Source organism: Mus caroli, unplaced genomic scaffold, assembly GCF_978045245.1.
Source record: "Mus caroli unplaced genomic scaffold, Mus_caroli_1 scaffold_15, whole genome shotgun sequence".
Taxonomy (NCBI): domain Eukaryota; kingdom Metazoa; phylum Chordata; class Mammalia; order Rodentia; family Muridae; genus Mus; species Mus caroli.
The window spans coordinates 2,712,471-2,726,189 of record NW_028227270.1 but is presented as its reverse complement, the minus strand read 5'-3'; the positions used below and the strand labels follow the sequence as shown (position 1 = coordinate 2,726,189).

The window sequence follows — 13,719 nt, the reverse complement described above, 5'->3', positions numbered from 1 at the left end:
CCTGGCTGTCCTGGAACTCACTTTGTAGACCAGGCTGGCCTTGAACTCAGAAATCCACCTGCCTCTGCCTACCAAGTGCTGGCATTAAAGGCGAGCACCACCACGCCCAGCGGGTCCCTACAGTCTTAACCTCAAATTACAAATAACAAGTTGGCGATATGAAATAGCAGACAGATACCTGTGTTTGTGAAAATGACCTTTGAAATTTTGAAAAATATTATGATGCTGTAAAAGAGGTCACAGATTAAATCCAGATCTCACAAAAGACTGAATTCTCATCTCTTTTAAAATACTTCTTGTCAGGCGTGGTGGCGTACGCCTTTAATCCCAGCACTTGGGAGGCAGAGGCAGGTGGATTTCTGAGTTCGAGGCCAGCCTGGTCTACAGAGTGAGTTCCAGGACAGAAGATACTTCTTATTCTGGCAAACAATAATGAGAAAGTAGACACCTCTCAGCTTATCTGTTTGTATACTACTTCAGTTAAACAGTCCTGTGAGGTGTAATAGGATATAACTGGTTGTATTGAGAAGGGGAAAATCTTTGTTTAACAAGGCCTACAGGCCAGAACATAACCCTGTGCAGTATTCTGTCACAGTGCACTGCCACAATATTAGAATATGTGAACTACACACGCACAGACACACATAAACACATACATGTGTGTAAGTTTTAACTGTCGAATTGAAACAATCTAGAATCACCTGATAAGGGGTAATCAGTGATGACTTTAGGGGATTACCTGTTTTACATTAATTGATGTTAGAAGACCCACTGTAAGTGATACCATTCCCTAGGCAGGGATATTGAAGAGTATAAGAATAGAGAAAGTGAGATCATCACAAATACGCTTGCATTCATTTAAGTTTCTCTCAATTTCAGACCAGACTTTCCTACAATTACAGACCAGAACCTGAAACTGAGCTAAAAATAGACCCTTTCTCTCATAAGTTTTTTTTTCAGGATATTTTATAACAATAGCATAATCAAGCAAGCAAGAAAACAAAAACCTAACTATCTATCCTAAAAGCAAGATGCTATAAAGAACCTATCTCTCCATCTAAAAAGCAAGATGGTATAGAAAAATGACTCTGCATGTTTCCTCATTTGATAGCTAAATGATGTTGGGCAAATAAGAAAATATTTCTGAGACCCAGTTTCTTCCTCTGTATCTTCTGTAAAACAGGCAACATGAAGAATGCTCTTCTCTAATAGAGTGTCAAGATGAAGACTAAAGGACAGACAGCACCCAACACACCCCAGCGTGTTGAGTAATCTAGTAAAAAATGTGCTATGATTTTACCATTACCTGTCTTGTCTGAAGATTGGTCTGGATAGGACTAGGAGTTTAGATAAGAGTTTTTAACAGCCTCAGCAAAGCATGAGTAAGATCCTAGCCACTCGCCATCAATATACAAACACATAGACCCTAGCCTAGTCCATTCAGACTGAGTAGATAACACTGACATTACAGGCATCTAAGAGTATTTGTTCCTAGTGGATAAAGTGATGGTATTCTATCACATTTTTCCTAGGTTACCCACACACATGTTCGTACACACACACACACACATACAGAGAGAGAGAGAGAGAGAGAGAGAGAGAGAGAGAGAGAGAATAAAGAAAGAACTCAACCCATGCAAGAGCTTAAAGCTAAACCCCACTAAAATAGACTAACCCCAACTGACTTCTGGGTATTTAGAAGGATGGGATTTGCACATTTTGCCTTTCTGGGAAAATATAAAGACTAAAAGCTTCCTGGGAGGAAATATTCTGTGTCAGAGATTGCTGCCCAGATCTCCATCCTTTTTTGTTGTTGTTGTTGTTGTTGTTGTTGCTGTTGTTCTTTTAATTTTGTTTTTGGAGTTACCCTCACTCTCTGTCTCAAAGACACTGAAGTAACCAGTGATTACTATATTGACATGGAGTTTGGAAGCCTGTTCAGGCGCTGCGAAGTGTAAACGTTTCTTCATAATATCCTCCTGTTACCAAAGATCTGAGGTCTTTCTATGGTTTATCTCTTCCCACTTCCATCAAGTACAACTCAATACGCACAGCCTTTCAGAACTGAAGCAAGTTAAGTCAATTTGGTAGTTTATTAAAATTTGGCTTGCTTTTAGTTTGATTATTTTCTTAAGAGATATACTGTTTAAATGATATAACACAAATATAAAAGACACGGGTCACACAATGTATAATATCATCTTATAACATTTCATATCAACATTGACAAGATATGAAAAGCATACATTTCTGTGCTTTGATGTGTATTTTCTTCACAGGAAATTTTCCTCCATGCATATGCTACATGTCTGTGTGGACTGTTATTACATGACAGGTCAACTACAGTGTCTTGATTATTTAACAACAAAATATTAGAACTATACATTTTGAGTAGCAACATTTTAAAGATTTGAAGAAAATAAAAATATTTTAGAAATATGAAGTTTGAGTAGCAACATTTTAATGATTTGAAGGAAAGCATCTAAAAATAAATAAACCATCAGTGGGGCTGGGGAAATCGTTCAATAGTGGGGATCACTTGCTCTTCTTGCAGATGACCAGAGTTTGGTTTCCAGCTTCCACACAGTACACATGCATACAAATAAATAATGATAAAAGTGTAAATAAAACAAACCATAAATGCTTGACTTTTAATGGACACTATAACATAATAGCAAGTGAGAAGCCAAGGCAAACTCGAAGTAAACCACATTTATTACTCATAACTACACATAAGACAAAAATCCTCAAGTGATATGGCTTTACTGTTTTGTATAAGTCTTCAAAAGCCTTTTCTGAATTACTGTTTTAATGTCCTGAAGCCTTCTGCACAGTCGCATGCTGGTGATCCTCAGTGTCTTTTTTTGCGTTGCTAGCCCAGTTTGAATTCCAGATTGGTCTTGAACTCATGATGAAATGATCCTTCTTCTTTAGCCTTCAACTGATGGGATCACATAATGAGCACCATACCCAGGTGTATCCAAAGTTTAAATATATTCTATTTTCTTTGTTTATTTATTTATTTATTTATTTATTGGTTTTGGTTTTTGTTTTTCAAGACAGGGTTTCTCTGTGTAGCCTTGGCTGTCCTGGAATTCACTTTGTAGACCAGGCTTGTATATTTATTAAAAAAATTAAACACCTCATCCCAGTCAGACTGGCCATCATAAAGAAATCTGATATCAAAGGTTGAGAGGAGATGGAGAAATATAAAGCTTATTCAGTGATGGGTGGATTATGAATAGGGCCAGTTGGAAATCTGTTAGAGATTTTTTTTCAAAAAATTACAATTATAATTGCATTATGACTCAGCTATTTCACTCTTGGACATACACCTATAAAATACCATACCCTGCCATAGAGTTCTTTAAGCTCTCATAGTTACTACTGTCTTATTCATGACAGCAAGAGAATAGAATCAACCTACATGCCCACCAGCAAGTGAATGGATAATGAAATGCTATTCACCTATAAAAGAACTATATTACAAAATTTGCAGGAAAGTGTATGGAGTTGAGAGGTAGAATATTAAGTGAGGTCACACAATTTTAATAAGAAGTAAAAACGGCATGATCTCCTTCTTACAGGTATCCTATACTGTAAGGGTGTGGCGGTATATATAAATATACCCATGGGTACAATATGATAGTAAGAGAAAGGAGTAGATTTATGTGATGGGGAAGGACAGATGCATGTAATGGCCACATGGGTCATGATAGAATCTATAAAGCCAACGTTTTTCCTAATTTTAGCTCTATTCTAGGTTTTTCTTTATTTTATGTATGGCAAATAAGTGAGGCAAAATATATCTGACCATGGATGTGTAGAACCCAATGTGAAGCTCTACAACTTCAGCATGACTATTTTCAACTTTACCAAAATCCAGTGTTTTTTTTTTTTTACAGATATTAGATATAGCTAATTTTGATGCATGAAGATTTTTATAAGGTGCCTAGCAGTAGAGGAATGAAAAGGCTAGGGTCTGTGTATTTTTATTATATAAGTAGATTTGTCTGGAGGTAGCCATGTCTGTCATCTAGATTTTTTAGAAGTGATAGAGTCATCTATAAATCCCTTCAGAGAGAAGAATTCCAGGTTTTTATGACTCTCCTTTCCCTACTGGATTCCCTTAGAGAAGCTCTCAACATGATTTTTGTTTTTTTTTACTGCTATGTCAGAGAAAATTTGCTTATTATACTTACAAATTGCTCTATAGTTTTTAAAAGACTCCATGTTAGCAAAATATCAAATTACATTATCTGATTCATTCCTTTTTGCTTTTTTAAAGTACCTGATGGTTACATTTTGTAATAGTACACAGATGACTAGTTCTACTTTAAAGTCATATCCTTAATGGTCTCTAATAGAAAGGGTTCATTTACTGCACAGTATTGTGAAAATGTCTGCCTTCTTATTTCATTGTAGAAACATATTGGTTCATTAATGACAGATACAGATGGTGTCCATCTGCCCTCCATTTTTAACTCTAAAAATGGAGGCATAAAGATACTTGAAACACTAGACTTGCAAAGTCAGATGCAATCTAACAGCTCAAGGAAAAAAGTTATTTGATCCACAATTATATTTTTCTATATTCTTGGTCTTATGTTACCAAGGCAAAACAAGGATAACTATGTTCTAAATATAAAGTTTATTTGAAGCCCACATTTTCGTTCTACTGCAAGTCATCTAACAAATAACAAAGATATTATGAACCAATTTTCTACATATGACTTATTTCACATTTGCTTTGATAAATGCAAGCATTTCAGTCATGTTCTGACCTTTAGTTTTAACACACTAGTTCTTTGCATAAGAAAAGTTCAAGTATTTATTAACTGAATGTAGCTAAATACACAAGGAAATGTCAATGCTTCTGAAACCCTCATCAAACACTGGATTATAGAAGAAAAATATTATATTCTTAAGCACAGAAGACATGATCATATTTAAGACTGAAATTCTGTTTTTGCTTTTTATTACCCCCAGACAGACTATACTATGTCAATTACCTCCACGGATACCATGAAGATGTATGGAAGGCTTCAAAAGCAAAGTCGACATTCCCATGGAAAAGGTTAACTACAAAGATAAGTCATGCAGTTGGAAAGACAAATGGGCCTAAACCCTTCAGAATGAAAATAGGAAAACATGAATAAATACTTGAAATACTACTTCCATGAGGATAGCAGAAAAAGCAAACTATCAGTAGAAACCACCTTAGCAAGGTTAACAGTAATGTTTTGCATAAATTTACTAGAGGCAATAATAAATACAATGTTCTTTTGCGAGTGTAAAAATTTTAGATGTCAAATTTTTATACAAATAGTCAAGGAAGCATAGACAAGAATATTGCTGTATTTACGTTCGTATGTGGGCCTATTCATTGTAGGCATTTAGGTTCAAAGTGGATTGAAGTTATTCTTTTCACTCAAGGTTCCATTTCAAAAGTATTTGAAAATCATATTTGATACTATATTATTTTTTGTCATTTTTTGAATGACATACTTTGCTTTCTTATTTTATAATACTCTCCCATTCTCAAATACTTATCAAGTAGTAATAAGAATTAACGCAGTTAAAAATATAAAGGTTTATTCTTGAAAATCTTATACTGAGGTTAATTACATAAAATCCACTTGCTCCCAGATTTAATCTTACCTATAATTCTTTCCCGGAAAACTGATTCTACTTTTACTTAAGTGATATCTTTCTAAGCTAAATTTAGTTCATCTTATAAACTATATTTGATTTTAGGTATAAAATATAGGAGACCACATCACACAGACTAATGTTTAAATAAATACCAGGATGCTTTGTAATATGAGACACCCAACAAACCACCTAGATTTTTTTTCCATCAAATCACTAAATATCTGAAATTTTTTTGTGAACAACAGAAATACAGGAGAAAAGTTAGAGCAAAATGACCGAGAATATCTTTTATGGTTGAATGAGAAGAAAGTCTAGTTAGTTAATATTGTTGTTCTTCCTATGGGGTTGCAAACCCTTTCAACTCATTCAGTTCTTTCTCTAACTCCTCTACAGGGGACCCAGTGCTCAGTCCAATGGTTGACTGCAAGCATCTGCCTCTGTATTTGTAAGGCACTGGCAGAGCCTCTCAGGAGACAGTCATATCAGGCTCCTTTCAGCATGCACTTTTTGGCATCCACAATAGTGTTTGGGTTCAGTAACTGTATATGGGATGGATCCCCAGGTGGGAAAGTCTCTGGATGGCCTTTCCTTGAATCTCTGCTCCATACTTTATCTCCATATTTACTTCTGTGAGTATTTTGTTCCCCTTCTAAGAAGGACCGAAGCACCCACACTTTGGTCTTCCTTCTTATTGAACTTCATGTGGTCTGTGAATTGTATCTTGGGTTTTGGAGATTTTAGGCTAATATCCACTTATCAGTGAGTGCAAACCATGTGTGTTCTTCTGTGACTGGGTTATCTCACTCAGGATGATATTTTCTAGTTCCATCAATTTGCCTAAGAATTTCATGAATTCACTGTTTTTATAAGCTGAGTAGTACTCCATTGTGCAAATGTACAACATTTTCTGTATCCATTCCTTTGTTGAAGGACATCTTGGTTCTTCCCAGCTTCTGGCTATTATAAATAAAACTGCTATAAACAGGTCTGCATAGGAAGAACAACAATATCAACCAACCAGACCCCCCAGAACTCCCAGGGACTAAGCCATCAATCAAGGAGTACTCATGGTTCCAGCTGCATATGTACCAGAGGATGGCCTTGTCAGGCATTAATGAGAGGAGAGGTCCTTGGTCCTATGAAGTCTCGATAGATGCCCTGGTGTAGACAATCAAGGGCGGGAAGGTGGAAGTGGAGATTGGGTAGAGGTACACCCTCACAGAAGCAGGGGAAGGGAGGATGGAATAAGGGATTTCCGGGAGGGGGGAACAGGTGAAGGGGATAACATTTGAAATGTAAATAAATAAAGTATACAATAAAAAAAGAAGAAAGTCTATTCCCTGAATATTGTTTCTCTACAGTCTAGATGGTTGAGCCACATTAGTTGAAGACACTAAGTTCCTGAAGTGTTTCAAAGCCACAGAATTGAACAGCACATTTGTTTACTGTAGAATGAATTTATAATCCTAACAAGCCCATATAAAAGACACAGAATCCAGGTATTTTATTTGCAAGCCATAAGCCTAGATTGATCTAAAGCTATACTAACTTATTATATAGCTATGGAGTCCTTTCCTTGTTACTTGCTGTTTCTCCTGGCCATGCAGTTCTGATCTATGGTGGCTTCTTCCTCCTCCATCTTCTGCTCTTCTCTCTCCACTTGTAATCCCTCTCTCAAACCTAAAGTCCTACCTTTCTCCCTCCACTGGCCAACCACACATTCTAGCATTTTATTGACCAGTTAAATTGGGGCAAAGTTTCACATGGCATCAAATTGAGTATGTGAAGATCTGCTCTTTGGGGGCAATCACATCTTTAGGAGCCAGTATTTAGCATTAGAATACAAGTAGTATTAGACCAATACACTACAGCTCACTCATGTATTTAAAGTAAGTGTAGAAAGGCCAAGCATAGAACTGTATTCTGATAAGAATAGGAGAGTGTCTACATAATGTTTTGCTATAGTTTGTGGCTCCTTGCATAGCCTTTATGCTTAGAAGAGTAACTGTCATACAAAATGTAATAAAAAATCTGCTAAAACATGAAATTAAAAAATGAGAAAGACCAAGAGAGACAGAGAGAGACAGAGACAAAGAGAGAGAGTTGGGGGGGGGGAGGAAGAGGGAGGGGGAGAGGGAGAGAAGTTTCTTTAGGAAATACTTATCAATACATTATGTAAACAGTACTGTCCAGTTTGGGCTTTAAAACATTTAACTAATTCTAGAACTTTAAATGAAAATCCAAATCAGGGTCAACAAGATGGTGTAGTGAGTAAAATCACCTGCTGTTAAGCCTGAGCACCTGAGTTTGCTCTCTAGTACCCACGTGGTAGAAGGAGAGAACTGAGTCCTGCAAGTTCCTTTCTTACCTGCATGGGCACATCATCACATAAACAGCTGCCATTTCAACACTCGTGACACTTTAAAAATGTAAATAATCCAAAACACTTTCTGTCTTCCTCTCTGCAGTATTTTCTTTTGGAAACAACAACAAGTTAACTAACTATTCACTTAAATGTATAAGGAAAAATGATCCTCAATATCTACTAGATTGTAAACATTCTATAATCAGGCTAAATCAATGAAGCATTGTTAGGAATACATTAAATAAATAATAATCTGTGATTACTATAAATTCAAGTTTTATATGCAAATGCACAATTGGCATTCTACATATTCGCGCGGGCTTTTTATTTGTTTGTTTGCTTTCCTGCATCCTAGAGGATTTTAATTCAGTGTCAGAAATTAATACCTATTTACATGTATTCCATGCAAGGATGCATTACATAGTAAAAAGGAAAGTTTAAATTGTGGACCAACATCTCTTCATTGTAATTTTGCCATGAGTTTTTTGGTGTTTAGTGGTTGTTAAGTGCATAAGATACATATGATACTTGAAGTGTAACATTTAACACGAAGCTTCACAGCCTTCACTCCCAGTGCTAATTCTACTTGTATAGACATGCTTGAGTTCTGTAGACTTTGTACCATTAGTGTGGAATGTATTTATTTTCTTACAGGGATTTTTTTTATTATAAAGTCTATATGAATTTTTAGAGTAACTAATGGATATGTAGTTGGTCCTCCAAAATATTAGCTATTGTTCACTTGTTTAAAAAAAAGCATTATTCCTCTGTTGAGGGACATCTGACTATTATTCAGCTTCTGGCTATTATAAATAAGGCTTCTATGAACATGATAGAGCATGTGTCCTTATTACATGTTGGAGCATCTTCTGGGTATATGCCCAGGAGGGGTATAGCTGGGTCCTCAGGTAATACTATGTCCAATTTTCTGAGGAACTGCCAAACTGATTTCCAGAGTGGTTGTAACAGCTTGCAATCCCACCAGCAGTAGAGGAAATTCTCCCCTGTGCCCATCTGCTCAAGGCTCTTCCCCAATTTCTTTTCTATCATTTTCAGTGTATCTGGTTTTATGTGGAGGTCCTTGATCCACTTGGACTTAAGCTTTGTACAAAGACATAAGAACGGATCAGTTTGCATTCTTCTGCATGCTAACTGCCAATTGAACCAGCACCATTTGCTGAAAATGCTGTCTTTTTTCCACTCGATGGTTTTAGCTCCTTTGTCAGAAATCAAGTGACCATAGGTGTGTGGGTTCATTTCTGGGTCTTCAATTCTATACCATTGATCTACCTGCCTGTCACTGAACCAATACCATGCAGTGTTTAATCACTATTGCTCTGTAATACTGCTTGAGGCCCAGGATGCTGATTCCCCCAGAAGTTAGATGAAACATTTGAATAAGCACCATTTATGAAAAAGGAGAAATTTAATTATAAAGTAAACTTTGTTTGTAATGAAAATTACATCATATATTACAGAGGAAGGCTTTGTGCCGATGGCACTGGGAGGAATGTGCTCTGGAAGTATTTTATCCTGTGAGTCCGCTCTGCTGTCCTACTTTGACCTTGTTGATGGACAGGGTTTTTTAAGAGCTGATGCTTCCCACTTCTGTGCTGCAGTGATCGGGAATTTCAACTAAGGGGTTGGTGAGGGCTAAATAGTTACACTGTTTTAAAAGTTACAGACTTTGAAAGAAACAGAGCCTGACACAGTGTCTAAGAAGTAACAGCAGTAAATGTTGCTATCCTTACTAATTTTCAGCGGCAGACCTATACTTGAAATAAAATGTAAGAAAATTGCCATGCAGCCAAACAAAGGCACAGATTTAAGTCTATGCTCCTAAACCACATTACAGTTCAGACTCCCCAAAACTAAAGATGACAGGGAGTGAAGCCAGAATTTGACATAGACAGAAGACATACTTCCCAATAGGTATTTAGCTGACACAACTAAAGATGCCTCTATGTTTAGTGTAATTTCTATATCGCAAAGGTTCTCCTAGAACTGCATGGTGGTATTAAATGCGGCGCTGCTGACTCCAAGTCTGTTGAGACTGATCTTCCCGGGAACCTTTGTGTGTCGGCTGATTTGCCATCTGTCAAGAATGGCTTATCAAAGGAGAGGGGGCCAGATGTCATGAAAGATTGCTAGCAAAGTGAGAGAGATCCCTGTTAATTCTGCCCTGTCCTGAAAAGTCAGAATAAGGAACTTGCAACCTTTCTTTTAAATGAAAGTTGAGTTAATATCACACCTCTTACCAAAAGCTCCCCAAATAGCTTAAAATAGTCATTTTGTTGAAACCATAACTATATCCATTGTAAGCAAGTGTGCAAGAGCTTACAACTTATCTATCTACTGGGTGAGATCTTTCCTGTCGTAGTAAGAGTGAGGCAGCAGGCCTCATAACATAAAAATGAACCAAAAATGACTCGAAAGCTTTATACAGACTCAGGCAGTACACTCACCCAAAAGCCCATCCCTCTGTGGAAGACTTAAGGTACAATGGAATCATTACTGTGGTGTAGGTATTCAAGGGAAATTCTTCTTACATCAGAGAATCACTTAATGGTGTTTAGACTACTTCCACCAGCCTGCTCTGCTCTGCCTGAAGAACCTAACTCTGCTGCCTCAAAAGCTGAAAAAGGCCAGAGTGTAAAATCTACCAGTCAGAAGTGGCTAAATCCATGCTGAGAGAGTTCTACCATCTGTTAGCGCTTTCTCTTCACCGCTTTTTACTCATGGGAAGAAAGTGCGCGTGCGTGTGTGTGTGTTTGTGTGTGTGTGTGTGTGTGTGTGTGTGTGTGTGTGTGTGTGTGTGTGTGTGTGTTTCCAAAACCAAAGGAGAATGAACTTTCCAATTAAATACCCTCAGAAACAAATTTGCGCACTTGAGCTTTGCCACAGCCTGGGGCAACTGAAAACCAAAACAGGATGTTTTGCTGAAAGGAGAGGCCAGTTTACCTTACTGTTTCATTACAGAGAACCACCACCCACCTGGGAGGGCACTGTCTTACTCCAGAGGAAGAGTAATTAAGACTCAATTTAGGTCACTTAAATCTCCAAGTTCAAAAGTCCTTCCAAAACTCTAATAGTTCTCGGGGCTGTCTGACAACTGCTCTGTACAATTTCTAATTTTTTTTCCATGTCCTTCAAAATTGCCTCCACCCTGTAAAGTGCTCTTTCGTCATCTGCTTAAGAACGATCTAGAGCTAGCATTTCATTTGAGGAGATGCTGTGTGGGACTCAGAAGTGCTCCCAGGGTGACATTTAACCATCCGGGTGCTTTGAACTAGAAAAGAAGGCTTAAGTTCTCCTGGACTCCCCTGTCTGGAACAGTCTCTCCCAAAATCCAGGAAGAGCATCTCTGACAGTCTCTTACCTGACTCAGTACTTCTAGAAGCCTGCAATGGTCACACGAGAGTCCTCTCTATAATCTCATCGCATAGTAATGGTTCCCACAAAAGAAGAGCTTGAAAGTGAAACACCACACTCCAAACCTCAGGGAGCCTTTGTCCCTACTCACAGTCTACTCTTTGGACTCATTTGTCTCTGCTAAAAAAATCATTTACTAAAATTGCCTCCTACCTTGCCATTTTTTTTTAATTTTTTATTTATTTATTTATTTTGCTAATGAAGAAGGCTGTACACACTTTGCGATCACGATGGGTTAATGAGTATCCTGTGTCACCCGAGTACTTGAGATTCTGAACACTAGTATCTCATCTCCTGTTAGCCTAGCCAGTCCATTGTCAGTTTGTTCCAGAAGACCCAAAGACCCAATTACCAACTCTTCACAGGGGAGAAAGTTTATGTCACACAGTTTAAAACCAACAACCAGGGCCTGCAACTCTCGGTGGTTGAATGTATCTGCTGACGTGTCTAGCCCGAACTCAACTTTGGGACCCATGTGGCAGAAGGAGAGAACTGACTCTTGCAAGTTTTCTCCTGACTTTTCTACATGTGCATGGCAAGTGAATATACACATGTATTCGTTAGAGTAACTAGATAATAAGTATATGTAAAAATGTTTAAACAAATAATTTTTAAAATATGAACTACAATCAAACATTTTTAAATCTCTTAAAATTTAGGCTCTGATTATATTTTGCATATCTCAAGATTTTCTTTAGGATACAAAAATAAATAAATAAATAAATAAATAAATAAATAAGTGTTGTTGTTGTTGTTGTTGTAGCCATTATGTTAACATAGTCAAATTTTTGAACTTTATACTATGGTGTGGGTGGTTTAGTTAATTCTTTGCAAAATCTCATGGGCTAGAACTTTAGTGAGTTGGAGCAAGATCTGGACCTTTCTTTCCTGGGATGCTGCTATCTGTAAAACTGGAGTTTTTTTTTACATAATGTGACCACAGGCAGCAGTAGCAAGTTAGTAGAAATAGATGTAAGGAGATGAATAGAGAAGTGAATTCTGTCAAAAACATCCCTAAGTGAACTGGAAAGGCCCAGGAGGCCTCAACTCTACTCACAGAACTGAGGAAAGCTGGGGGCAGAAGAGATGGCCTTCCCCTGGAAAAGCACACCACTGATTGTCCAATGTTAAATGGTCAGCCCTGAAAGCATACATACACACAGCATTACATGAACTGAGCATGTTATATTTAGGAATGTATCGATGTATATGCATATGCATAGATGCATGCAAAACAATTGGTATAAAAAAAAAAAAGGCCGTGAGTGAGAGAAATGTATGGGAGGAATTGGGGGGGGGGGCAGAAAAAGAAAGAAATGTTGTGATTATATTATAACCTTAAAAATAAAATTAAATCAAATTCAAATATTTTTAGAGAGAAAGAAACCAGAAGTAAGCCTCTTTATCGGCATGAGGCTGTATTCAATTTAGGGGGCAGTAGTGGACTAGACAGAAATGTAATAAAAAAATAAATAAATGAAGGATTAAATAAAATTTGGCTGAAAATAATAATAATGAGAGGAAGAAGAAGAAGAAGAAGAAGAAGAAGAAGAAGAAGAAGAAGAAGAAGAAGAAGGAGAAGGAGAAGGAGAAGGAGAAGGAGAAGGAGAAGGAAGGAGAAGGAGAAGGAGAAGGAGAAGGAGAAGGAGAAGGAGAAGGAGAAGGAGAAGGAGAAGGAGAAGGAGAAGGAGAAGGAGAAGGAGAAGGAGAAGGAGAAGGAGAAGGAGAAGGAGAAGGAGAAGGAGAAGGAGAAGGAGAAGGAAGTAAATAATAATAAAAACAAGACATTTTGCAAGGAAATTCACAATAACCTCTCAGAAAATATAAGGCAAAACAGTTTACAGCTACCTGCGCAGTGGTTCTTGCTTCACTACCCATAGGTACATCAGCAGAAGAGAAAAGTTACAGACTAGAACTATTTGCGTATAGACCTCATCTCAGTGTTGAATAATGCAGATGCAAAGTTGATCTACAAAAACAACCCAAGCAAAACCTAACATTAGAATAAACCCTGAGCAAACATGTCAACAGCACAAGGGAAACCAGATTCTGCTTGATTTGGGGTAACTCCAAGCAAAATACTGAAACACCATTAACTAGCAAAAGCACTAATTTCTAGTATATACTGATTTGTGTGGATCCTAATGTGTAAAAAGGATGATGTGTTAGAATAGATTGCTATCTAGCAGCAGTGAAACTTTAAGCAATGGATGGCCTAGTAGGAGATTTTATGTCACTGGGTCTGTATCCACCAAGAAATGAAGATT

General features: G+C 37.3%; 1 pseudogene; it reads right to left on the bottom strand.

The window, feature by feature from the left end:
* Positions 1-12,005, bottom strand: part of LOC110307756 (phospholipid scramblase 3 pseudogene) — a 60,192-nt pseudogene extending 48,187 nt beyond the window's left edge.
* Positions 12,006-13,719: the final 1,714 nt, after the last annotated feature.